This window comes from Falco peregrinus, chromosome 15 (genome assembly GCF_023634155.1).
Source record: "Falco peregrinus isolate bFalPer1 chromosome 15, bFalPer1.pri, whole genome shotgun sequence".
NCBI classification, from domain to species: Eukaryota; Metazoa; Chordata; class Aves; order Falconiformes; family Falconidae; genus Falco; species Falco peregrinus.
The window spans coordinates 7233100-7259403 of record NC_073735.1 but is presented as its reverse complement, the minus strand read 5'-3'; the positions used below and the strand labels follow the sequence as shown (position 1 = coordinate 7259403).

The following is a 26304-nucleotide window of genomic DNA, read 5'->3' as shown; positions in this document are numbered from 1 at the left end:
GCTCTCTAGTCTCGAAGACTTCCTCACTTCTCTTCCCTCCACCTTCCCCGAGAATCCCTCCCCAGCACTGGTGGCTCCCGGCTCTCTTGCGCACTGACAGCAAAGCCACCAGACTCCAAACGTGGAGATGCTTCTGTGCTAAAAAGTACCTCCCCCTCAAGTCCATGGTAAGAAAGTAATTTGTTTCATCCACACACAGTAAGGAAAGGAATCTTTTCCAGCGGAGCAGGGGCAAAAAGGCAACCGCCAGCATGATACCTTGCCAGGGCAAACAGCTGAGAGAAAAGGCTGCTCTTACTGACAGAGGAACATTTGCACTGCTTCTTCCAAATCAAATCTCAGCCTTGAGTTAATAAGCACCCTTCCTCCCCACCAAGAAACATCAGTGCGAGCGAGAAGCTACAGCATGCCAGCCTAGTTCAAGATTTGTGAGCTGAATTAACATCCAGCAGCAGGTTTTCTCGCTTAGAGACAGTGCTCTCCCTGGGAAAAGAACCACTTTTACAAATCTTCTCCTGGTTGCTTTGCTAAACCATAATTTACAAAACTTCTGTCAAGGAAGACTGCAGAATCATGCAAAGACATGGGGAAGGGCATGCAAAGCAGCACTGCGGTAAAAAATGCTGATGATGCACAACCAGAAAGATTTGACAGAGGAGCCCAAAGCTCAATTACATAAATGCTTAGCTTGTAACAGACTCGAGCATTCACTGGGGACGAGGATGAGTGCTCCACACACAGGGGTGTGCCCTGTCCATGGACAAAAAAACCACACTGGCACACGATCCGAAACACATGTGCTTCCTAGTATCAAACCCCAAGTGCAGCACAAAACGATGCTCTAACAAGCATGGTGCTGTTTGCAGAAAAACAAACAAACAAAAAAAGGATCTTTAGGGTCTTTAAGGGAACAACCTGAAGCACATGAAAATTAAGCTTTGTATTTTATGATAAAAATCCCTGCCAGGGGAATAACTGCCCTGCATGTAAGCAGAACACAGCAGATTCCCAAAAAGGCACCAAGTACAGTAAGCTGTTTCTTTCATTTGAAACCTTTAATTCAAAGTACAGGAACGATTCCAGACTTCTAAGTCACTGAGCATGCTTCCTACATCAAGAACAGCAGCTGAAAGGCAGCCAGGTCTGGCACTCGGCACTAGGAGCTGCTGGCAGGAACAGGGCTGGAGCTGAGACACAAGGTGAAACGGCAGAATTGGACCCTGCTCCATGAGGCTGCCAGCACTAACCGGCAGTGATTAACAGGGTGACGAGCCACCGCTGTCCTGCTCTAGGCTGGCAGCATTCTGGACTGCAGCTCATCCTCTGCTGAGCAGCAGACAGGCGAGAAGCGCATCTCTCGTTAGGTACGGCTCTGCTAGATCTGCACCGCAGTTTCAAGGACAATGCTCAGGAGCGGACTGGAAAAGTTGAGAGCGCCAGAAGGTGACTGGAAAGCACTCACTACATGGTTTTCACCAAGGATTTTGTGTGCAAGAATAAGCTTTCATAAAACTTAAACCAATATATATATATAAATAAATAAATACATTAAAAATAATATATAATATTATATACATATATATATAAAGCTAAGAGAAGCTTCCTCAAAGAGTGAAGCCAAGATGTCTACCAAGAGACATGAGTCATTTTCAGGCACAAATACATAAATTAAAATCCACAGATGCAGAGTATTCCTGAGCTCCTTACTCCTTTCTCAGCTCTGTATTTCTTCGAAGGAAATCTCATTTCCCAGCTTAATTATATGGCTTGCTTTGACACTCTTGGCCAAGTTCAAGGTATGTAGAGCATCTGATTGTACACAACTTGGTCAGTAGGGCCAGAAAAAAATGGAAGAACTGAATAGTGCTGTTCTCTCTGACGACACGGGGCAGGGAGAGCCAGGCTGCCATCTCACCTGCTTGCCCGCCCCACGCTTGTCACCTTGCTACGCTGTGGGCTTTACACGCAGTGCCCTGAACCTCCACACCCACAAGACACACAACACTGAACTGGTAGCAAAGGAACACAAACACCATCCAGAAGATGTCTTCTTGTGAAGGACCTTGTTGTGAGTTTGGCCAAACAGGTGGCCCGTGAGCAAACCTAAAGCCATCCTCAACGGTGAGGAGGAGAGACCTGGCATTTCTGAAGGGGTTTCTTCAAAATGTTTTCATTCCATTCAAACGCCTCCAGCAACTGATGTAACATAAAAGGTAAAAGTCTCTTGGAAAGGCCTGGGGAAACCACCTTGTGCTCCGGTTTCAGGAAATTCAGAGCTTCCGCACAAACGTGCAAGGGTCGAAGTAGGAAATCCCCTCCACGCTCACCGCAGAAGGGAAGGCGCAGGGAATTTCAGGGGTGGGGGGACTGCGTTCCACCTGGGCCTTTGCAGAGGTACTTTATTTGGTTTCTTTCAGAGGTTTGTTCTTTGGTCTGTTTAGGAGGATTGCTTTTTTTTCCAGAGGAAAGGAGTAGTTTAAAGGCTTTCCAGAACAGACCAAGTTGGTTTCTCCATTCCTGCATTTCCCAGCTGGCTAATATTCTCCCTTCCCTTGAAAGATGATTCAGGATTTCAACAGAAGAAAAGACTGGCTGAAGTCCTCTGGTCACACCAGCCAGACTGACTTCATCTAAAACCCGGTCACAGGGAAACAGCCACAATGGATCCAGCCCTCCTAAGCACACGCTTTCCTTCCTCTGGGCAAGTCCGCCCTGCCTAAGCCTCCCAACAAGGACAGAGCCCCTGCAACTCCACGCCCTCCTCCTCCTCCTCTGGGGTTTGCTCCATCCTCCAAGCTGTTGTTGCAGGTTATGCACGCCAGTCTGCAGGTTTTGGATGGAATTCTTCCTGCTACCAGTAACTTGCTGCTGCTGTCACAAAACCATCCCATTCCAGGACAAAGCATCAAGAAAGTACAGGCAAAGAGGCTTCCCGCTCCAGCCGAAGGGAACACTGACATTTGCGGCACCATGAGAACTCGTGCTCTGTGGCAGTACGTATGCAGGAAAAATCAGTTTCAGGTAGTCTCACGAAACACTGAAGAAAACCCACACAAACCCCAAATCATGTCCATTCCCTCATGGTTACAAATACCATGCAAGATAGAGAGAGAGCAAGACTAAACATCATTAAATAAAGCACAAATTTGGCTACAAGCAGAAGTGGAAGAAAACCATGATCTAATTTCTTAAACAATGAAAGACTACAAAAAAGGAGTCTGAAAAATTAACTGTCGTTTTATCAAAAGTTAATGAAGCTTACAGGCAGTAGGATATATGCCAAGTCTGGAGCATACATGCTGCTACCAATTAACAAAATGTTCCTTCCAATTCTAAACATTTCATTTTTTCCTTTTTGGATCCAAGTAAAACTTACACTAGTAATCTGAGGAAGAAATTATTATTTGGAAGAAACGTTAAGTTGCTAAAAACAACAGTTGGTAGAGAGAAGGTAAGGTGTTCAAACTGGCGCCTGCAAATCACTGCGGAGGTCTCGCTCTTCAGAGCCAGAAGACTTGTCCATTTTATTTCCAGATTTTTCTTCTGGTGTGCTCCAGCTGAAAACTGCTCTGGGTTTGTTTGGGTTTTTTTATTCTAAAGCCATACCAGGCAAAAGCCATGTGAGAAGTAGTGGAAATTTCAACCACAGAGGCAAAAGGCGTAGTTAGGGAACTCAAGGAGAGGTACTGAAACTCTGGAAGGCCAGAAGGGCACAAGCAGTTATTGCCAGTATCAACACCTCCCATGGCACCACGTGAGAAGTCAAGCGGGACAGAGTGTACACTTGGGCCAAACCAGCAAGCTGCTTTCACTGCACCCCAGAACGCTCACAGCTGTGGGCTCCTACCATCCCCAGCGAGCCCAGGCTGCCCGCTCTGCCCCAAGCACCGACCACGGTCTGCAGCCCAGCACACGGAGCCTTTACATCTTCCACTATCAAAAACACAGGCTTCTCCTGAACTGCCCTAAGTATAACCAGAAACAAAATTCTAAGCTCCTATTTTGTCCTGAGAGACCAGATTTTAAAATCTGGTAGCCACCAGAGCTGGAAGATCATACCAAGGGCGAAGAGTCTCCTAAAGGAGGCACAAGTCTTGGTACGGGAGAAAATACCTACCTGCAGGAATTAAAATTTATATGGACATCCTGTTTATCAGCTGAGCACGGCTAACAGTCATACGGACCTCCCTGAATCAATACTGCCCTGCCGACAAGAAGGGAAATAAACTACCGGGTATCCGAATGGACAGGCAGGAGAAGAATGGGGGTGGCACAGGGGCAGGGAGAGGACAGCCACTGTGCTCTTAACTGCTCCAACTTCTTGGGAAGTGTGTAAGTGAGGGAAATAGGTAGAACACCACCGTCTGTTTTCAGTGGAAAGAAGCCATGAAATGGTGAATGTTTCCTTTTTCTTCTGTGCAGTGAACAAAGGAAAAAACTAAAGACCCTGTCCTGGGATAACATCTATTACTTCATGCCACACATGCACCTAGATCTAATTATAACTATAATTAAACTATAATTAAAATTTCCTGCATGGGTGATCATTCCATAAAGAAACCACCTTTTCCATTTCAGTTCAGTTGTTTCTATAGTGGCATAACTTAAAATAAGGAAAAAACCCACTTCTTTTGGAATGTGGCCATGTGATCAGTCTAATCAGTAATCGTTATAACAGCATAATTATGCCAGTAAGTGTTCCCATAAGTCAGCAATTGATCTTCTCAATGTAATGAGAGCCAACAGATGGCACCAAACAAATTGACTGCATTGAAAAAACCTGACATGTTTATTTAGGAGAATTTCCTAGAATTGTTCCGAGGAGTCCTCCTACTCCAAATTCCTCCTGGAAAACCCTCAATAAACACTGACTGGATGTATTCTGCTGCAGGGGAGCCTGTCCATGCAACTTGGTTCCCATGTTACTCTGTGAGGGCACTTGGCAGAGTACAACTGAATGAAAAGCTGTCCCCGGTACGGGTCTTGGGACTCATGAATGAGTAAGCCTGGAGAAGGCCAGCCGAAATGCAAGGGCAGGCACCTGAACTCCTGCATTTGCAAGTTACACCAGCTAAGAAGCCCTCTCCTTTCCATTCAGTAGAGCTACAGTCTTACTGGGTTGACAGCGTGAGCCGTCAGAGGGGCTGACAGAGAAGAACTTCTCTTTCCAGCTGCTCCTGCCTGCCAGAAACGCTTGGGAAGCACGGGAACATAGCCTGTTTGGATTAAGCAGCTGCTGGAGGGGTAAAAGTCTCTCCTGTAAGCAGATACCAATGCTGCCCAGGACCTTCAGGAGAACTCAAGTAGCAGAGACTGGAAATTAAGACAGGGACAGGGGGAGAGAATAAAAGAAGAAAAAAAAAAAAAAAAAACAAAAGTAGCGGATGCAAACTGCATGGCAGCCCAGCCCAGCGCTGGCAGCACAACACACCTCAGGAAGCCTCCAGGCTACAGTCATATTTAGATGTTAAATACAGCATCCCCCATAGCTTCTCTGCGCTGCAAGCGGGATGGCGAGCATCAAGTTGCTGCAATGCACTACCAAGGGGCTGAAGCTCTACCGTTTGCTCTTCCCAGCTGACCTGCACCACGCAACGCACTCTGGTGTCATCCCTTACCTTATGCTGCGGATCAAAGTCCACCTTTGCCTTCTTCCCCACATTAGAACTGTCTAGTCAGAAGGAGCTCTGCAGACCAGACAGCAACAAGTATATACAGAAGATGATATGCATATTGGGTGCATGTAGAGGCATTTAAATGGCATATGGACACACAGCTGTGATAAAAACAAAACCTGAACTCTAGGCTACTGTAGGTCACGTCCCTTTTTGGGAGCTCAGCTTGATAGATGTCACTCTACGGCAACGCCATGCTGCCGTATGGACAGTCGGATGGCAGAGGCACATGTTTTTCAAGGCAAGCTGTCATCACAAGTCTGCTTGTGCGCTTAGGGTCACTAAAAGTGATCTCTCCGGATGCAAATAGGCAATTTGTACAATTTTTAGTCAAAAGAAAACGCTTGACATAGAAGATGCACTCTAACTGACATTCTAGATACCCAGACAATAGCTTGTTACCGAACCGGCGAGACTTCTCTTGACAAGCTCACAGGCAAAACAGAGGCATCTCCTCCTCGGAATTAACTAACTAGCAGAATCCACCTAACTAAAAGCGATGCAGCAGAAAAAATGAGGCCATTCTGCAGCAAAATCAGTGGCTTTTGGAGGTGGCATGAACGCAAATATTGGCAGCAAGTGAAAGCAGGAAACTGTGGACCAAGACGCATATAGAAAAAGTCGCATTTGCTCAGGAAGGAAGTTATCACCTTGTCCACATCCCTCTTCAGAATCAATGCAGTGACTTGTGCCTTGCACAAGGTGAAGAAAATACTGATGGAGTTTTGAGAAAAGTCAATACGTCCAAATCCTCTTGGTCTGCTGCAACATTAATACCCTGCTTGTGCGAGCGCTGTACTCGGCTATGACCTTTCCTTGTCCCCAGGGGAACAGAACTGGCATTTCAATGACAGAAGCACAAAACCCACATTCACATCTACAGCTCAGCATACCAGCTAAACCCAGTTAAGAAAATCTCACCATTTCAGTGCATGGACAACAGCCTACAAATGTGGTTGGAACAGTTGCAGCCAGAGGAAGCTCATCTACAACATCCTCCCAGAGGCCAGCCTTTACCCATGCTGACAACAGAAACACCAATTCCTCATTTTCCAGTCTCATATTAACGCTACACTAGCAGCTGCAGCTTCTCTTTTCAAAAAGAAACTATCAAACACATACAAGAGGTGAATGCCCCTGCCGTAAACAGAGTGCTTCACAGCACACAGCTTCAGCGTCAAAGGGCAACTTAATCCTAAATGCAAATTCTTTCTTTTTCTATTCAGAAAGGTGCAAGGGATGGCAGGTATGCTCTTGTGCATTCGGCCTCAGCAGGTGAGAAAGGATGTTCTGCAGGCAACAAGCAAGCCTGATCACATTGCTAAAACTGGCTTCCAGGAACTGTATTCTCCTCAGCTTGTCACAGTTACCTTGCATCACAGCAACAGCGCGGCTCTGCAGAGCTTCTCCTAATTATTTCATCACCTGAGGTAACAGCAAGAAACAATAGAGAGAATTCAAGTTACCTTCACTGGCTGCCAAACATCCTAACAAACTACATCACAGGCTTGCTGAACAGCATTAAGTGCGTTAAGATTGCAGAGAAAGGTAAGGGAAACATAACTGGAGATGCCAATTAGATAAACAAACCATTTCAGCACATGAAGAACCTCCTTCTGCAAGTCAGAGGTGCTGCAAGTGCAGGTTCTTTGGCTTGCAGCAGGGACACACCATGAAGTGTCACCTCAGACCACAAACACAAGACTTGGGAAGAGACAGCGCAGAGGAACAGGCTGCAGTACCTTGCACAGAACTGTGTCTGCTGCTGCTGTGCTGCGCAAAGCATGTCTAGGTGGTACAGTGTTACCACATAATACTGCAAAACCTGATGGCTGCTCAGTAAGTCACCTGGGCTGCAGGCTGACCAGACCTTCAGCGGACCAAACTGTGACCAAGGAGGTCAGCCATCCACAGCTTAAGCACAGGAATCCCTCAAGCTACACCACATCCTCCTCCAGTCCTTATCCTCCTGAAAGGCAAAACTTCCAGAACCTTTCCTAGGTTCTGGTCAGGTGCTGAATCCCTGGGTCCCAGCCACTACCACTTTTTCTTCCTCAGCTCCAGCAATAAACTGCACTGGATTGAGCTGAAGGCAGAGCAAGCATTCACGAACCAGAGTGTAGCTAGCCACACCTAACGAATTCAAACAAAAGGATGGGGTATTCACACAATTCCTGCCTCTTCTCAGTTCCAGGTTTACATTGTACTGTGTTTTGCATTACAAGTGACCTCTCCAACTTTTCATTTAGCACTCTGTTACAAGAGGAGAAAAACCCTCCAGCTCCATGGCTTCAGCTGACATTTGTGCCAGTAATTTGTTTTTAGTTCAGAAGCCTTATAAAATTACTATAATGCTTAACAGATGCAAGCCTAAGAACTTCACAGGAGTCCGAACCATGAATTAGAGGTGGTATGGAAAATTATTTATTTATCCTAGTCGAGGAAAAAAAGCAAACCACACTCACAAATGCCAGCCTACAGTGATGGCCTGTACTACTACACTTAAATATATCCATCCACAGACAGCAGACACAAAAAACGGCATGCGGGGCTAACTGATTTAATTGAACTCCTTCACACCTTGACTATAAACACACGATCTCTAACAACTGGTATTAAAAGTCAGCCTAAGCCTAAGGGAAAAAAGCCCAGGTAAAAGCCAGGTAAAGGCCCCCCTCCCCACCAACGCTGGGTCCCCCAGCACAGCTCCTCCTTGACTTCTTTATGCCTTCTTTCCATCACAGGATCTTTGATCTAACGAGAGTCTTTCTATGGCAGAGATTGAGATCTCCCAAACCAGTGCAAGCTGTAATTGGTTCACAAAACTCAAGCTGCAAATTGGGCCACTATCTAGCCAAATCTAACCTGAGGTGCAGGTGTAAAAACACATCATGCAGGCTTTTAATGGGAAAGCAGCTTTTGCTTGTAGCGTTAGCAGTGGCCCCACAGTAATTACAGGGGGATCTACTCAGGCAATGCAAGTACTGTGTGGGTTTGCTGGAGTGAAAGGAATGAAAATTCAGCAATGAACACTGCTGTGGTTCAGCCGACGATCTGCTGACAGTCTGCAGCACTACCTCCATGGGTTCTATGCAAATTAAAAGCAATCTTGGCACTTACAACACAAAGACTGCACTTGCTAATTAAAACCGGTTTTTGAATGAGCTTAGTTAAACCAGTGCAGAACCTTACGGAGGTACATTTAAATTGATGTAATCTGGTTAACTAGTCAAATGTGATGTGAAAAAGCAGATCTTGGTCACGTAAGCTTGACTATTCTGTAGAGGAGGCTCAGATCCAGTCACTCTGGCCAGCAGATGTGAGCGCGGCATTTTAGCTTAGGCCTGACCAGACTCACTTGTGCTACAGCTTTGGCCTCCCAGCAACATGCACAGGAGAAAAGCCAAGAGGTGAATCAAAATCTGGGAGGACACTTGCTCACCTTGGGCCCCTTCCAATACAGGTTACTCTCCATCTTGGGGCACCACATTCAAACTGTGTTCTTAGTCGCTCTCGACCCATAAAGTAACTAAGCAGCTGAACCTTTGTCCAAAAGCACAGAAGCAGCAAGGCTGAGCCCTGTATGTGCAATGCTGGCCATCAGGACGTGGCACCGATCTCGTTTTAAATCAAGGGGAATGGAGGAAAGGTCTGGGGAAATGAGGTGACAACAGAGGATATTCCTGCCTTTACCTGCTGTGTTTCCCACATAGGTAGGGCAGCACATACCACACTGCTGTAGGAAAGGGAGCACAAAGCAGCTTGTATGTGCTTGGCTCCGCACTTTGGCAGCAACGTAAAGCGCTGAGCATCCAAAGCGGAGAGGGACAGGACAGGCAGAGCTGCCATGACACCAGGGGCAGGGTCCTGCGGCAGGCCGGGTTGCCCAGACAGCACCGGCAAGAAGAGGAGGAAAAGCCACTGCCGAGAAGAAAGTCAAAACGCCCTTCACAAGCGGAGCTCAATGCCATGCCCCAGCACACGGTCACCATGGGCAGTTTAATCAGAAAAGACATCGACATCCAACACTGCTGCTGTTGTTCCAGGTTTCTTCCGAAAACTGCGTTTGTGACTCTGCCAAAGTGTTTTGCGTTGTCACTTGTATTCAGTGTAAAGTCTCTAGAAGACTCAAATGTACGTTAGATTCCCCCCCACCCCCCAATATTTCACACCTTCTAACAACTTAAAGAAATACTGGTGGTGCATTACAGCTCAGCACACGGCAGGTTTCCACGGACCCCTACAAAATGCCTGACTGTAACAAGGTGAGACCAAACCCGCCCATTAACTACAGAGGGCATTTATGCTCCAGGTTTACCACAGTCCTTTATGTGCAAAGACAGGAGAGGGGAGGAGACTGCAGTGAATTCTTTTACAGTATCAGCCTGACACATGTGCAACACCCCCAGCGATATCCAACCTAATGCAGCAGGGCCGTAACAGTATCAGGAGAGTCGGATCACTTCTGAGAAAAGCTGTTACTTAAGTGCTGGGGTCTCCCTGACCTGCAGGAATTACACCCAGAATGATACCAGCTGGCACTGGGCTGAAGACATGACTTCCACTCAGTGCTGGTACAGGTTTGTTTTTTTTTCAAATGTGGAGTTATTTAATTTGTCCCTACCTCACAACCTCTCTCAAAAGCCCAGTGAAGGAATAAGAAAATAAAACCCATGTGGAAAAGTGCATTGGATCACCTACGACTAAAGCCATCAGCTTTTTCTTTTGCATACTTCCAGATGGGAACACCTTCTTCCACGGTCACTCCTGCCCTTCCCTCCAGCCCCCTGCTCCCACCCCTCTCGCAGCCCGCTCCAGCTGGGGGTGAGGACAGAGCCCAGCACCCAGCAGCACAGCCAGCTGGTCCGCTTCCAGCCCGCCCTGCAGCCTGAGCATTCAATCAAAGGAAGAGTCAGTTTACCAACACCTTTAATACCCATTCGTCAATATTACGACAGGAGAGTTAGTTGTACATCGCAACTGACCACCATTCAGACATTTGACTCCTAACATCTCCCGAGACTGCCATTTTAAGATTTAAAGTGGCTGTCAAAGAGCCAGTGCTGCTAAAGCTAAAAAGCCCATCAGTACCCAGCTGGTGCAGCTTTATTAACAAACATCACACTGAAGCGAGAGCATCTTGCAAAAGCCCAAGCGCAAACTCTTAAGTTGCAACTGATTTATTGTTACATTGGCCAGAACCAAGTGACAGCTGAAGCAGCAAGCACACCAACTAATATATCTAGCTTATTTCAGCAGTCAAGAACTGCTTGCAAGATCACCTGTACTCTGACAAGCCTGTTTCTTACACTGCTAATGCTCTTGCCTGCAGCCAGCAATGCTGGAGTAAATCATACTAGGCTGTTACTCACTGGCGCTGCGTTAGAGCAACACTAGACTCTTGGACAGAGTTGCTTAGCAGCAGAGTTTTGGAAATGTAGTCGCATGCAGGAAGAAATCTGTCACAGCAGGCTACGCATCAAGAATGCTGTACAGCAGCGGCCACGGGTCCGCCTGCTGCGAAACTAAGCTGTACTTGCTGCAACACAGAGACCTCGTTTGAGAGCAGATGGGGAAAGATACACAGTCTACCTTCCAGGTTTTTAGGGAAAGATCCTCTCAAACATAAATGGAAAGTCTTTAAAAAACTGCTAGGACATTAAAGCGAGCAGGTTTTAAACGCATTATTAAAAGTTCTCCTGGATTGTCATTTTGCTCTAATGCAATCATGACCTAAAAACGCCAAGGAAAAATAGTACATTTTGGATACAGAGACTCAGGCCTGAATGCAGGTGGACTGGATCATTGAAAAACAATAGCTCAGACGTAAGGAAAGTCAGTAGATGGTGTGTGTAAGGTGTTAAGAAACATACTACCCTTTTGGGTTTGACTTTTTTAAGCATCGCTTACAATGCAAAGATCACTTCTCGGATCAAGAGGTCTCCAGTGCGAAGAGGGACTGTCTTAAACTCACTCATGTCAGAAACACGTACTGAGCAGCCAGCACTGGTGCACTGCAACAGGTCTCTCAGCAAGTAAAGAGTAGCTGGCTACTTTTTTAGTGACAAGAGCATCTCTGGGTTGGCTCACCAGTCTTCCACATAGCACAAGAAATCCTACTGCCGTAAGCTGCAGTCAGAAAAAATAACTGGCACTGTACCAGGACATGCAGCAGAGCCACAGGGAGCCTTTGCACCAGCTTCCAATTTATTTCCTGAGGCTCCTGAAGGGTTAAAGCAGAGAACTTCTGGAAGATATTAAGCACTGATGTCTTGGCTTCCCTTCTGCAAACAGCAACAACCTCCAGAGGAATCTGTCATCCCATATAACAATCCCTTTCACTCAACCTCAGCGGCCCGTTGCCTTTGCCTTGCCACAGCCTAAGCAGCGGTGGCTCCATGCTAAGCCATTACACTGAATTATGCCCGCATTCCAGGGAGGAGGCCAGGTTCTGCAGCAATGCCAGCATACACAATATTTTTAATATGTAGTTATATTATATGCAGTTATATTCAGAAGCGTAATAGCTCCTGGTTAAAAAAGAAGACTGTAAGAACATTAAATATCACATGGGATCACAACAGTATCAGAGAAAATCTAAAGTGGCAGATAAGATGGAACAAATCACTATTCCACTTCATATGCCATCAAGTCCATTTGGGAATATGGTATTCCGGGCTCTGAGAAAAAAAAAAGAAAAAAAAAAAAAGCAAACTTGCAGAGATATTTTCCTAAGCCTGTAAGCGTTAGGTCTTCTCTACACCAAAGTAAATCTACTTGGGTATTCAAAATAAACCAACAGCAACAGCCAACGCTACAGCACACGCTTGCAGAAAAGGGAGTTATGCTGTAATATTGCTACAACTCAGTGACTGCCAAACACTAAACTCTTGTACTCAGGGTACGCCCCAGGGAATCACGAGCACTTCTCCACGGGTCTGCAGCTAGCGCTGCTCCCATGATGCCAGCGAGAATGCCCAATGCTCTACACTGAGGAATTGGCACCTAGTGGTTGCCAACCTCTTCCACAAGTACAAATATCCACATGTCACCATTTACAAAGGCGGCTAAACAACCAGAAACACAATGAAATCAGAGCTATGAAAAGCCACGAAAACAAATCTCACCCGACAGGCACAGTCCCGAGGCAGATGTGAGCGCTCGGCACATCAAGGTTTTGCCTACGACCCACAGAAGTTAACGATTTCAGATGCACACAGTGTTCCCGTGTGCATCAACAACCTGCTGTTAGCAGGGGCTGTACCTGCAACGGAGCTGTGACCGAAGGCAATGGCAGTGCAGCCTGGCTGCTCAGAGCGGGGCTGCCCAGCTGCAGGGCTGACACCGAACCCATCCCTCAGCACTCCAACGCGATACGGGATACGGAAAGGTACTGCCAGGGGAAGAGCTCCTTCCCCATTCAGTTTCTCTGTGTAGGTAAACACTGCTCCCTCACCCAGTACATTTAAGGTCACAATTGGAAGGCGATAGTATCGTCTTAATTACTGGATTATTTTTAAAGGTGCCAAATGCATCAGCACCACGGGGTCTGGAGTTTACTGACCAGGAAGGGACCAAGATTTTGACAGGAAAGTGAAGGATAAAGTGAATAGCCAGATCTAGATGATGTTTTCAGAATTTTTTAGGCATCACGTTTCCAGCAAGAGCCTTTGTACAGTTTGCCATGATTAGATGGCAGTTTCTATGGGAACAAATAAGCAGTGGCTCCGTCACAAGATGTCTTGTAAATGGCACTTTCTTACAGCTTAGCATGAAACGCACCATCCACTCCGTACATCAGGAGACGTAGGGTCCCAGGCTCCTCAGCATGATCACGTTTTAAGTGCTGAGGGCAGGGTACATATGCATTTATGATGAACGTCCACTGCTTTTCAAGACCGTACTAGCAGATGGGATTAATATATTCGCAGCAGCAGCCAACCCATTTGACACCTGCTTTAATTTCAGTATCTTCTCCTGCCCATATAAATGCTCATCTGGGAGCGGTCCTTTCCTTTGTGAAAAATGCAGGCAGTAGTGGAGTGCTAGTGCCACAGCTGGACTAGCACAGACCAGCCAAGAGAAGCTGCCCACCTCTGGGAACAGTACAGCAATTTGAAGACAAAAATCACCATGAAGGCTAAGCATTTCTTACCTTCTATGCCAGTCGTTAGATCTCATTTTTTTCTCCGGACCACTCCCCCTCTTCCCCAAAAAATGTCCCCAAACAGCTACAGGCTGACTGTTCACAATGACGAAGCATCTGAGCCAATTAAAACCTGAGTCTCAGAAAAATGTCTCATGTCGCAGTGCAGCCTCGCAAAGATGATCCAGATCAGGTTATTATGAGTTTCAGAATTATGACAGATAAGCCCAAAGCATTTTCACTATCAAGCCAATGTCATCGTTACGCTCAAAGGAGTCCAGTATTTGTGTGCACATAAGGCACCGATACATACGGTATCAAATAATGAACGCTGGTTTCAGCTCTCCAGGCGGTGCCGGACCTGCACACCTCCAGAGGGGAGACCCAAGCAACAGCAAACATTCGCTCACGCAAAGTGAGTCTGGGCATCGGGCCTGCAGCCAGCAGCGAGGGGTGGAGAACCACAGCATCTCTGCTGCAGATTCACTTACTAGTCAGTTCAACAAGTGCCTGCTTGGAAAGGCTGTACTTTACCTCTCAAAGACTCCTCCATCAATAACGGTATTTGTCACATGCCTGCAAAACCTAGTAACTTCAGTCGGCATTTGGCTCCAAAAAGAAGAGAAATGATCAAACCAGTGACACACAACTTTTTAGCCCTAAGCATGAGAATTTTCATCAGTCACAAGACTACAGCAGAAAGCTATTCTCTTAAAGCCACTGCCTCTATTTACTACCTCTACCCCTTAAGTTAATTAAGAATCCCCCAATCAGTTGATTTAGGGAGGGTTAACGTCATTGTCAGCGAGACCGGTTCCATGTTCCCCTGAGCCTGAAAACAACCGTGGTTGCCTCCATCCCCCCTGATGACACAAAAGAACATTTTTCAGACTCAGCAAAGGTTCCAGAGTATCACCACCCCTCACTCCAAAACTGTTATGAAATGAAGTGGAAATTTTTAGGAAGAGAAGCCAAAAGTGAAACTGTAAGGAATGCAGCCTTCAACACATTAACCCTCAACAACCAAGATAAAGAGATCCAAGCACTGGATAGCCCTTTCCTCGCCCGAGTCTCGCATGCGTTTTGCAGCAGAAGCAAGCTAAATTGTGCCAGTGTTAGTATACAAATTTCAGGAGAGCTGCCTTGCCCATGCCCCCAACCCATCCATTTCTCATTATTTGCACTGACTCAGAAAGACATTTACTAGACATGTTAAAACTACTGACCTTAAAACCTCAATCCGGTCACAGCAGCATCTCTGCCAGAAAGGAGCAGGCAGCGCAGAGGTACAGCTGTCCACAAACCAGCAGAGCCGGGGAACCGCCTGGCTGAGATCTTGCTCCACCACTCATCCTGCCCTGCAAGGAACATCCTTGGGGCACTGCTGAAAACACGAGCCTCTACGGCCGCAGCAGGAATGGCAAAGTCAAGGCTCAACTGGTCTGACACTGGCAACCTACTGATCTTCTCTGGACTCCTCCAAACCCCATGATAGGGGGGGAGACCCACTGGCTGCCTCCACCCTTCTGCTTTCAGCAAACTTTATAAAAAGGAAGATGTGAAGTTGGCAACTTATGTTCGATCTAAAGTTTTGTTTAAAATAAACCAATGTTCTGCAGTGGTACTTCCACCAAAGACTGAGGGGGGGATACCAAAATAGAGTCAGAAATTTCATTACTGAAGTTGAGAAGCTCATAGCTGGCTGAAGACAAAAACATCCTTGCAGCTATTTCCACTAAGAGCCACCAGTGATGTTAGAACACAGTACGTGCCTCTTGTAGCTTTAGGAAGCTTGCTTCTCCCCCCAGAAAAATGCAACTGTTAGATTTGTTTCATAGCAAAGCAAGCTCGACAGAAGATCCTTCCACAGCAGTAACTGCGCAGACCAACTTCTTAAAAAAATCACCTTTCACTCTGGTGTAGAACTGAATTACAACACTAGAGAAGCCTACAAGCCACTTCCAATAAGAATATCTGTTTTCCCTTATCACTAGAAATGACTTAAACCCACAGATAACACACTCGGGAGTTGAAAGCCTGCTTCAAAGCCAAAGCATGATACAGCAACGGCCTCTCAGGGAAGCATGGTACAGCGTGGTCCGAGCAAAAGGGCACCCAGATGGACACCTGCTGTGCAACAGGGGAAGACTGCTGAAGCCACCCGGGGAAACTGGCTCGCATGTGGGTCAGCGTGCTTCTACCTGTGCCCAGTGTTGATTGCTACTTCATTGCAGAGGAAGGAGCGCTGGAGATGACGGGCTCTGCTGCAAATCTCCCATCCTCAAGGACCCCAAGGTCCTCCAACACACAATACCGCTTCACACTGCTCACGCAACAAGCGAGAGCCCTTAAGATGCACATTTTCCCCTTCTTGAGGTGAAGACGAGGGGTGCTCCCAGCAGCTCGACAAGCAAAGGAGATAAGTCTTTGTCTGCAATGAGGAAAGAGCCCTGATCAAGGGGTATCGTAAGGGGCAGAGCGGAGATTGTACTTCCAGCTGTACTGGCAAAGCGGGGACAACATCATCACCCACAGACTTTTAAGAGAACCAGACCATCACAGCAACCAGGCAGTCAGATCTCATGCTCATGATTCCCCTTTTTGCGTAAGCTGAAGCACAACACAGCTCCTCAGAGGAGTTAATTCAGGCGAAGGACAGGACAATTCCAGGGCTTCATACTATAAACACCCAAACAACCCACTGCTTTCCAAACATCGTACATTGCCATTAAACCCCAGGTTGGTGACATAATGTGGCAAAGGGCCAAAACCAACCAAACAAAAAAATTTTAAAAATTCACAAATAGCAATGGGTGTCACGGTCTTAGCAGTGCTGCTCCATCTATGCCAGTTCAACATGTTACTCTATTCCAACCCGCTTCAGCTGGCAAAGCGAGAGACTGGCACCAACCAAGGGCCCCGGCAGCCCGGAGTGTTTTGGGGGCAGGGGTCTGCCCTCAGCACCGACGCAGTCCTCACATGCGTGGCAAGTAACCACCACTGCACCCCAGCTCTAAAACTTAAAGCAAGGGACAATGGAGTATTTCTGGAGCACGGAGACACTGCTGTTTTGAAAGCAGACTTCAGCGCTGTAGCACTGAAATTCTAATTGTGGCTGCTGCCTTGCCACCGTAAATCCTATTCTGAGGGAGTAAGACAGCAGCCAATACATGAGCGTAGGCATTGCACAACTGGGCTTCTACAAGCACTTGGTGTGAAGAATAATGTTCTTAAAAGATTTAATTTCTAGGGAATGTTTAAATGCTGAAGAGTAAACATTGAGTCAGAGACATGCACTAAATACAGGTAAATGCAGCAGGGGCACGTGGAAGCAAAGCCGCAGCCTGGAATTCACTCAATGCCTCTCCTTGTACATGTGAAATTCAGGGCCCGACAGAGGACAAAGCCTCTTTTATATGCGGAGAAACTGCAAGAAAACAAAAACCAAACAAATAAAGCCAATCTACAGATCCGTTTAGGGGTTTTAAAACAAGTCCGCAATACACAACTTCACATATCTGAATTTTGAGTATTTGAGCTTTTTTGTACAGATGAAGCGCAGTGGTCAGAGAGCAAGTACTTACAACTCAAGGAATTACTGGCTGTAGCTGCAACACAGAAGAAAAGATGGGTTGATGATCATTGCAAATGTCTAGGAAACTCCTGTGCATCTTTGGGGAGGTGACTCAGTACACCAGTTTCTCTGTACAGTAAGGATTGCTCCCTTCCACGCACGTGTGTGACAATCTTAAAATACAACCATCTTCCCATTTCACACTATTTCCCATTTCTTACAACAGACAGGTCAGGAGCAACTGCACCAGGAAACTGACAACACATTCTGATTTTTTTCTTTCAGTAGACTGAAAATATTTACTTTCACAGGAACAAACTGATGCAGCTGTTGAAGTATTTTACTTACCCTAGAACTTACAGTACAGCAAGATGCACATAAAAGCAAAAGAACTATATATTCAGGTAAGTCTCCAGTTCAAACAGCTACAAAGCAGAGGCGTGTGTATTTACTACATACTCTTGTTGTCTGTACACCATGTAGGTACCAGGCTTTTTCTGCTACCAAAGTACCCTTCCTGAAGCAGACCACCAGGAGATGATGCTCTGTTTGACGGTACCCGGTGCTGACCGGAGGCACCAAGCTCCCTCTGCAGCACACATCCTAGCACGTCACAGCATCTGTTAGCACCCCTACACAGCTGAACTGCTATTTCAAAACAAACTCAACAAGCTGTGACAAAAGCAGAAGGCACAGCTAGAAGCTCATGCAGCTTCTGCAACTCCAGAAACACAGACAAAGCGGGTTAGATCAGCACATCCACCCAGACAGGGCTTTCCCGATCGAATCCCGGACTGGCTACCTCAGGCTGCCTGCAGGCGCAATGCCCTCGCTTCGTGTCCCACCACAGTCCAAGCCACTCGCAGCCAAGGGATTTTTTGCCTCCTCAGAAGGGAAAGGGGACCACAGATAGCGCTCTGCAAACTTGGCAAACCATGTGGGAACTGATACAGCCAGGGTGGGCAAGCTGGAGCCAGGAGAACAGTTTTGGCTCCTAAACTAGAAGCCTGAAAAATTGGAAGTGGCACTCCATTTGTTTAAATTACCTTCTGAAACCATGCTCCATATGTGGGAATAAACAGTCACTCTGGTAGCCCTAAACACAACCAGGAGTAAATTGTTCCAAGATGCACATCTGCATTTACCAAAGATTAGACAGATAGGCTGCCAAGTCAGGATTTGATTTTCCTTACAAGACTTTTTTTTTTTTTTTTTTTTTTTTTAAAAGAGCTTTTAACTCAAAGTGTCAGCACAGAAAGGTACTGTGTATGGAACAGGAACAGATCACCATCACCCCTGCCTCGTTCAAATAAAGGCATTAGTCAGTCCTGCTGCCTTAGAATTACAGAATCAGTTAGGTTGGAAAAGATCTTTAAGATCACTGAGTCTAAAACTGTTAACTCAGTATTGCCAAACCCGTGTCCCCAAGTGCCACATCTGCATGTCTGTTAAATACCTTCAGAGATGGCAACTCCACCTCTTTGTCCCTCTCACAACGCACTTACGTAGCCTACGCCATCCTGGAATCCAAGAGAAAAATAAAATCTCTCCCTCACCAGCCTGCAGAAAGAGTGGTTTCAGGAATTCAGTTTCACATTTTGTGCATCATGCTCACACAGGCATTATTCGGAGGGCAAGAGAAAAAAAGAAAAAAGCTTTTGCATTTAATCCATGAAGCAGCAGAGTCTCTGGACCCCTCATATATGCCACCTCCCAGGAAAGAGGTCTGACCTTTCTGTAGTCGTTGCTAGTGCTGCAATGGAAGAGATAAAGTCCCGGCCGCAGCCAGATGAGGTTAGGTAGGTGAAGTCACAGCACACCGAGGGAAGTAAAGCCTCGGTCTAAGGTAGTACAGCTACTTAGACGTTTTGGACTGGACTTTGCCTAATAAAGCACCAATGCAGAAAGCAGATTAGAGATTAGCTCATGTTGATCCATTTTCGAAGTACAGCAACTGTTGATGCTAAGCACCAGAGGAGCTTTCGGGCATACAAATTCTCTTCTGCACATATGACGCTATCGACAGAAACAGCAGGTCAGCTCCACGGATTCTGGGCCAGTGATGGCATTGGTTGTACAACTGTACAACAACCAGGAGCAATTATCTTTTGTTTCGGACACATACTGGGGGATCTAGAAAGGACAAAACCTCAGCAACACACACAACAAATCTGGTGTGAGTGATGCAAACTGCAGCACAGCCATCTCCCTGAGTTGGGAATGTTACAGAAAACGGGCAAGCCTAGGTGCCTACAGCTCAGTCAGCTGCCTTCCAGGGAAGAAAACTTTTCCTGTATGGGCCAGTTCTACCTCAGTTCTTTACTCATCACTATGTCACTCAGAACAGTTTTTTCAGATTCCTGCACATCTGTAAAACACAACAAGATTAAGAGTACAGACACAAGCTTTGAAGTGATTCTTTCCTATAATAAGGACTACTGGAGTGCCGGCTTGAGGACAAGATCTCCATTCTGGAGCAAGCCTACTCAATCCTCACCAGAAATAATGCCAGCATACTAGCAGGTTTTTTTACATGCTACCTAGCCCGTGAGCTCTAATACTCTAAAGTACTCATCCCCTTGGTGCTGTACAGTCGGAGGGGATTTTAGCGAGGAGCTCATACTGTACGGATATCGAATGACACATCCAGTAAAACAAGCCGCTTGCCTTCTAAACCTGGAATATCACAAGACCACTACATAAATGTCAAGAACGGCAGCGCCCGCTGAACAGCCGCAAGCTCGCTTGTTGCTTGCTGGCTAACATTAGGATATGATCACTGAACAACTGCATTTGCAGCAGAGCAGGCACAGTACCTTGCTTACTGAAGACTAAGCACCACTCAGTTGCTCAGGTAACCTAAACCCAGTACATGCCATGAGGCCTGCAAATAATTAAGCACAGACTGCCACAGCCCCACCTGGTCTGAGCAGCTATTGGGATCATTGCAAGGCATCTCTTTCCGAAAAGAATTTCTGAAATTCTCTTTTTCCAGTGCTCTAGCAAACTTGGAAAGCTTTAGCTCAATCACAAAAACCCCATGAACGGGTCTGGCTTTAAAGCTCTTTTGGATTCATACAAGGAGGGTTAGACCTGGTTTTATTTATAAGGGCATATTCTATAACTAAGCAACATTCTTCTGCATGGAGCCTCTTAGTTTTCTCATTCTGCTTGTTCGATGATACACACGTTGGACAAGGTGTTTCCAAAATGCATCACATTTCTGAAGTGCATGATTACAAGAGGTAGGAAGTTGATCTAACAAGCAATTTACCAGTCTCAGGCAAGGCATTTATGGCAGCTGCACAAGAAAGCGTGCAAAAAGCGTAACAATCCAAATACAGTATCTTGCTTATTCACACTTGATATCAACATTTTACCCAAATATTGACTACTTGGCCTTAGGTAGCTAACTTACAAGTTAACTGTGTTCTTCCGCTCTTTAGCAATATTAGCATGCACTAAAAGTCCAAGGTCCTGAAGCAGCTGTAATACCAGAGAAAATGGTGATATTAAGGAAAAAAGAAACCTAGAGCTGCATAAAGGTTCCATAATACAAAAATCTTTCCACGCAGCTGCAGAGCTGTACATAAGTGCTGTGTAGCTCTCTGCTGAGCACATACTGAACCAATTACACAGGAGCCTCATAAGACCCACACAACCTCAGGAGCTATCACATTATAGATCCTTATGTAAGGCACAATGACGTAAATACAGTCTCCCTTGACACATGGAGGGTGCAAGATGAGCGAGCCTGCAGGAATTTCAGATCACATTTCCAATCTCCCCTATTCATTCATTTGTATCATTTGTGATGACCTTGCTCTCCAGGGACACATATTACCAGGAGATAAATGAGATTTCTATTAACTTAAACTATACCAGCAAGAAAATAAAGGCACTGCCTCACAAGGCCAATTATTATTTTTTCTCTCTTTAAATGCAGATTAAAAAAAGCTCATTTACCAACCGCAAGACTGGTAACACTAACAATCACTGCTGCTCCTGCTGCTCTCAATGCTAGAAACCAGATAACCTAGAGAGTTTGCATTTCCACTGTAATGTCTCTTCTTGGGAAGAGAGCGAGCATCCCGAGAAACATCCAAGCTACTGAAGAAGCCTCCAAGGCAACATGCTACTCCTCCCTCCACCCCCAAATCCTCCCCCTCTGCTCCCTACCTCCACAAATCCCAACAAATTTATATCTGTGCAGACTAGTTAATCTCTTATCCTCTAGACACGTCCAAGTAAATTTAAAACCACACATCAAAATCCTAACCAGCTAAGATCAAAAGATAGTGCTAAAAAAAACCCCAAACCAGACCCTGGGCTTATTTCAATTCAATCCCAGCACCATTCAAGCCCTGTAGCAGGATGCAGGAAGATGTCAGCCACTGGAAGAAAGAGGAGAACACCGTGCATGCCTAGATATTACTTTTCCCCTTGTTTCAGAGCATGCAACAGGAACAGACAGACCAGGAAGCTGACCTGCTCTCGGCAGCCTCACCCATGCATGCTTGCAGCAAACGTGCAGGGTCTTGTTTCTGCTCAGGCCAAGTGGGTGTGGAGGGATGCTGCTCCTGTAACCACAGCATGTGCCATTAGATTCCCAGGAAAATCTCTTCCAGCACAGGCATTTTTCCTGAGCATTGCCTTGTGGATGAAATAGTATGCCAAGCTTAAGGGTATTTCAGACCATGATATTCAGCAGAAATACAAGCCTCCCCTTCGTCAGTGAGCCAACAGAAAACATGCCTTGTTTTCTTTCAAAGGCCCAGTTTTTAGAAATGTCACTTCCAAGACTTACTTGCACCCTCAAAAAGAGCTAAGAGTATGAGAAGTGACATCTGCTTTCCTTACCAAAAGTCCACCAAGGCCAAAGGGACTCAGAAGCAACCGTGGAAAACCTTTTCCCAAGACAAGTCACCCAACCCTCCTGCTACCACACTGACAAGCAGCCAGGCAGTAGACAGCTCGCCAGCCACTTCGCTTCCAGTTCAGAGCACATAAACCAGAGCCATTAGCATAAGCTACCCACTTTCAAATCAGGCAGCAAAAACACCTATGCTGCTGTCCTGCATGATAGGCACTGTACAGCGTTTCCCGTGAGCAGGCAGAAACTCTCAGGCTTCCCCCTGCAAGCAGTGAGGAAGCAGCCAAGCCTCACAGAAACACACCTTGATCAAAGGGGCTTTCCCTGTCTGCCGGTTACGATTTTGCTAGAGTTGGGGTAGGGAAGAAAGCAGAGTCTTCAACAAGCCACCGGGATCTGTGCGGTACAGAACTCTGTCTCTCCAGAAAGCAGCTTCAATTGCATTAGCCTGCCTTTGTATGATTCAGATGCAAAATGAAAATTAGTTTCTATTCTAGCACATACCAAAAATTCCCTAAATGCAACAGCAGCCTCAGGGAAAATAAGAACTTTTCCCAGGTGATGGAATGTGGTAGAGTCTTAAAGAATAAGTAAGAGTGACATGTGAGATAACTATAATGGGCTAGGGCCAGTATGTGCACCTTCTAAAGAAACCATAAGCCTGCTAGGGAGTAAGTCACTCCTATCAGCAAGGCTGTACAAAACCATGTTTCTTACAAGCTACAGGTTACACTCGTTATGCTCTGCATTCCTCTTCTCATACCCAGACACAACCGTCAGGCTCAGAGGTCAAACTATAAAACCTGACTATAAAGTAATTAGCTGCACCATCACAACACGCAAATGGCCTGTGTACCCCGGGGAGTTGCAAAAGAAAGACCCATCATTCCAGCAGGATTAACAACTTCGAAATGCTGTAAAAAAAAAAAAAAAATTGCACTAAGAGGAGTTAAAGTTTAAATAATACAACCTCGCACCCTAACAGGTGAATACAGCTTCAGGGCCGGCTGTCAGGAGCGGTGTAGCCAAGCAGCGTTCAACTGCTACAGCCACAGCAGCGGCTGGAGCCAGGGCAGACAAGGGCACTAAAGGCCATCAGCACAGCAGAACACAAGCTGCGTTCACCACGATGTATGCAACACCTGCTAGAGGCTGGCAAGTTCAAAACTACCGATAGGCACAGAATATTTAAACGCTGCCAAGCTGAAATAGTTTTCCAGCTTATCGTTCAAAAACAACCAGTCCATGGGCCACAGTTTACCAGTGCCCAAATCGTGATGGTAAGAGGCTACGGCTGCACATAAAAACAGCTGCAAACCAAACAGTGAGCTAGCATAGCGCTCCACGAGTGGGAAGATGCAGCTGCTAAGCAACTCTAAGATATGGTGTGTATCAAGTGCAGCTTCACAACAACCAAGAACCCCCCGCAAAAAGACCAAAACAAAACCACATTACCCAGACTTGACGAACAGGCTTAAATTATTGTCCAGCAAACCTTCTAGGACACAATAATCTCTCACAATCACACCACTGCCACACAGGCTCTGACGTTGGCAACTGTCACACTTGTGCTGTGCCTGCTAGTATGAAACGTGCCTCATATCTGGGTAGCATTTCTTGGTAGCTGCAACACTGTCCGAAGAACAGTATCAAGAGACTAAATGACTAAACCAAGCTGCAGTAAATGGTACACGATCACAAATTTGCACAAGTGGTTACACAGAGCCTCAAGCACAGTCCCACAGCGTAATGCAAAAGCAGCTTGTGTGCTCAGCATGGCCCACGGAAACCCAAACGGAGAGCTGACAGCATACTGTCGAAACAAAATGAATGACAGCACAGCACCTCATAAGGTGAGGATCAAGCATCACAGCTTCTGCTCTGAGCCTCTCCGGTCCTGTTCTCTTCTCCTTCCCCCCTCCACATTCATCTCCCTGTACTTGAGAAGTCTTACTTTTGTCTGTCCGAGGGGAAGCTGGCTAGCTGAGGCTAAACAGTTCTGCTTAGTCCCTCTGGGGAAAACGAAAGAAAAAAAGCTTTCCAACGTCACTGAAATGGAATGTGAGGGAACTAAGTGCACTCGGGTAAGGGGAGAAAAAGGGCCTTACACGCCAATCTGTTTGTACACAGCAGTCAGCTGTGGAAAACACAAGCAGAGCATTCAGCTGCATCTGGACTTGTGCTTAAGATCCCTTTTGCTCTGAGGCTCTGAAGAGATATTTTGGTTCATAGAAAAGTTATGTTAATCAAATGAATCATTTGATAGGAATGTACAGTCATCCCAATGCAATGGAAAACCTAGAGATTAAAATGTTCAATCTACGCATCCAGCATGAAAGGTTAGAGTAACACTTCTTTAAAAAGCATTACTCACCCCTGCTTCAGCTGTACATCACTGCAGAGGCGTGGAGAAAAGAGGATGAAGAGAAGTCAATAACTTAGCAGCTGCGGTACAGAACAACCAGGTGAGAGTCATAAAAAGCATAAAGCAAGACCTAAACCCACCCCAACTGTAACAAGTCTGTGCAGTAGGGCCACTTCCTAGTCACTGAATCTTGAAGTGTCTGATATTTGAGGCAGGTTTTCAGCTCTACCCCACTCTTACTGTATCCAAAGATGTGCATGTAATGGTGGTACTCTCACACTTCTGCAAGCATTACAGGAATTTCTCTGTCTCAGAGAGCTTACAGAGGGTTTGCTGAAGTGCTGTAACTATTTACCTAATGAGAAAGAAGAAAACAATGCCAGTCTTGGTTGAAAACAGCATGAATTCTGCATTACATGTATGCTTTCCTGGGCTTCTAAAGCCACACTCAAGGGCAGATATACAGTTACAGATCAGAGTTTTTACAGTGGCTGGTTAAGGAAATTAATTTACAAAGATTAAGCACCACAGCAATCCTACATACAGCCCATTCTTTACTAGGGGTTACATAATGAAGTTTTGAGTTACCCATTCCAAATTGATTTTAAGATGCCGTGACATTTTATGATCTAAAAGGTAACAGCACACAAGCAGATAACACACAGACCAAGCTCTCTGCATTGCCATTCTGCAGCAAGTCTGGAAGACAGGCAGCGACGTCACTGTGACAGGAGGTAAGCTGGAATCTCTCCCATGCCACACACCCTCTTAAAATCCCTCCTCAATTGCATTCGTGTCTGTTGAAAAGTAATGCAATGAAAAGAGCATATGGATAGATCCAGAGATATTCTGATTCATTACTGAACGCCAGCAGACAGATTGCTGTCAGTAGCCTCTAGCTCAGTTGCAAAATTTGTTTCTGAAAAGTCTTTGAGCCAACAGATCTGGTTATATAAAGCTCAGACCCTTCCTCTTTCGCATGAGCTGATAGTCTGCTCGATGGGTGACTGGTGGTTGCTAGTAAAACATTCATCTCTCCGCAGATGAAGATGATGCATCTAATCAAAACAACTTCCCTGTCCAACAGTCTGCTGGTGGTCTAGCCAAAGCTGGCACTGCCAGCTAATGCCCAATTACAGAGTATCTGCCAAAGACCAGAGTCTCTATCAGAAGAGGTCTTGCTGTGAAAAGCAAGGACCAACCAGCCTGGCGAGCAGCCAGCAGCAGGCACTGACAGCTCTGCACAAGAAAGTCTGCTGCACCCTCACTTCCACCCAGACTGCACGTCTCCGAGCAAGCCAGCAAAACAACATTTCAGAAACAAAGCTTATTTATCATAAACCCATACACAAGTTCCTTTATGAGATACCCTGCTGTCATTAGGGTAAGGCATCGTTCTTTGCCTTAGCAGACCTTACCAACTGAACTGGCCGACCAGGCAGCCTGACAGAAAAGGTTCATTAAGTTACTGAGCTCTTTTAAATAACTACAGGTTACTGCCGAATGTTCTTTGTATCTTTTATCTAAACAGAATGTTACAGGACCGGGCTTGTTTTATGCAACAACGCCCTTGTAGCTTCTACTCCTGATAGCAAGCAAGCAGTTAGTTCTGTACACCTCATTCAACGACCAACTGGCTTCCCTTTTTCCACCTTTTACAAACCGATGCCA

At 46.0% G+C, this 26304-nt stretch overlaps 1 protein-coding gene across 6 annotated transcripts in view; it reads right to left on the bottom strand.

Moving 5' to 3' along the window:
- Positions 1-26304, bottom strand: part of SIK3 (SIK family kinase 3) — a 91999-nt gene that overhangs the window by 43652 nt on the left and 22043 nt on the right. The window lies entirely within an intron of this gene.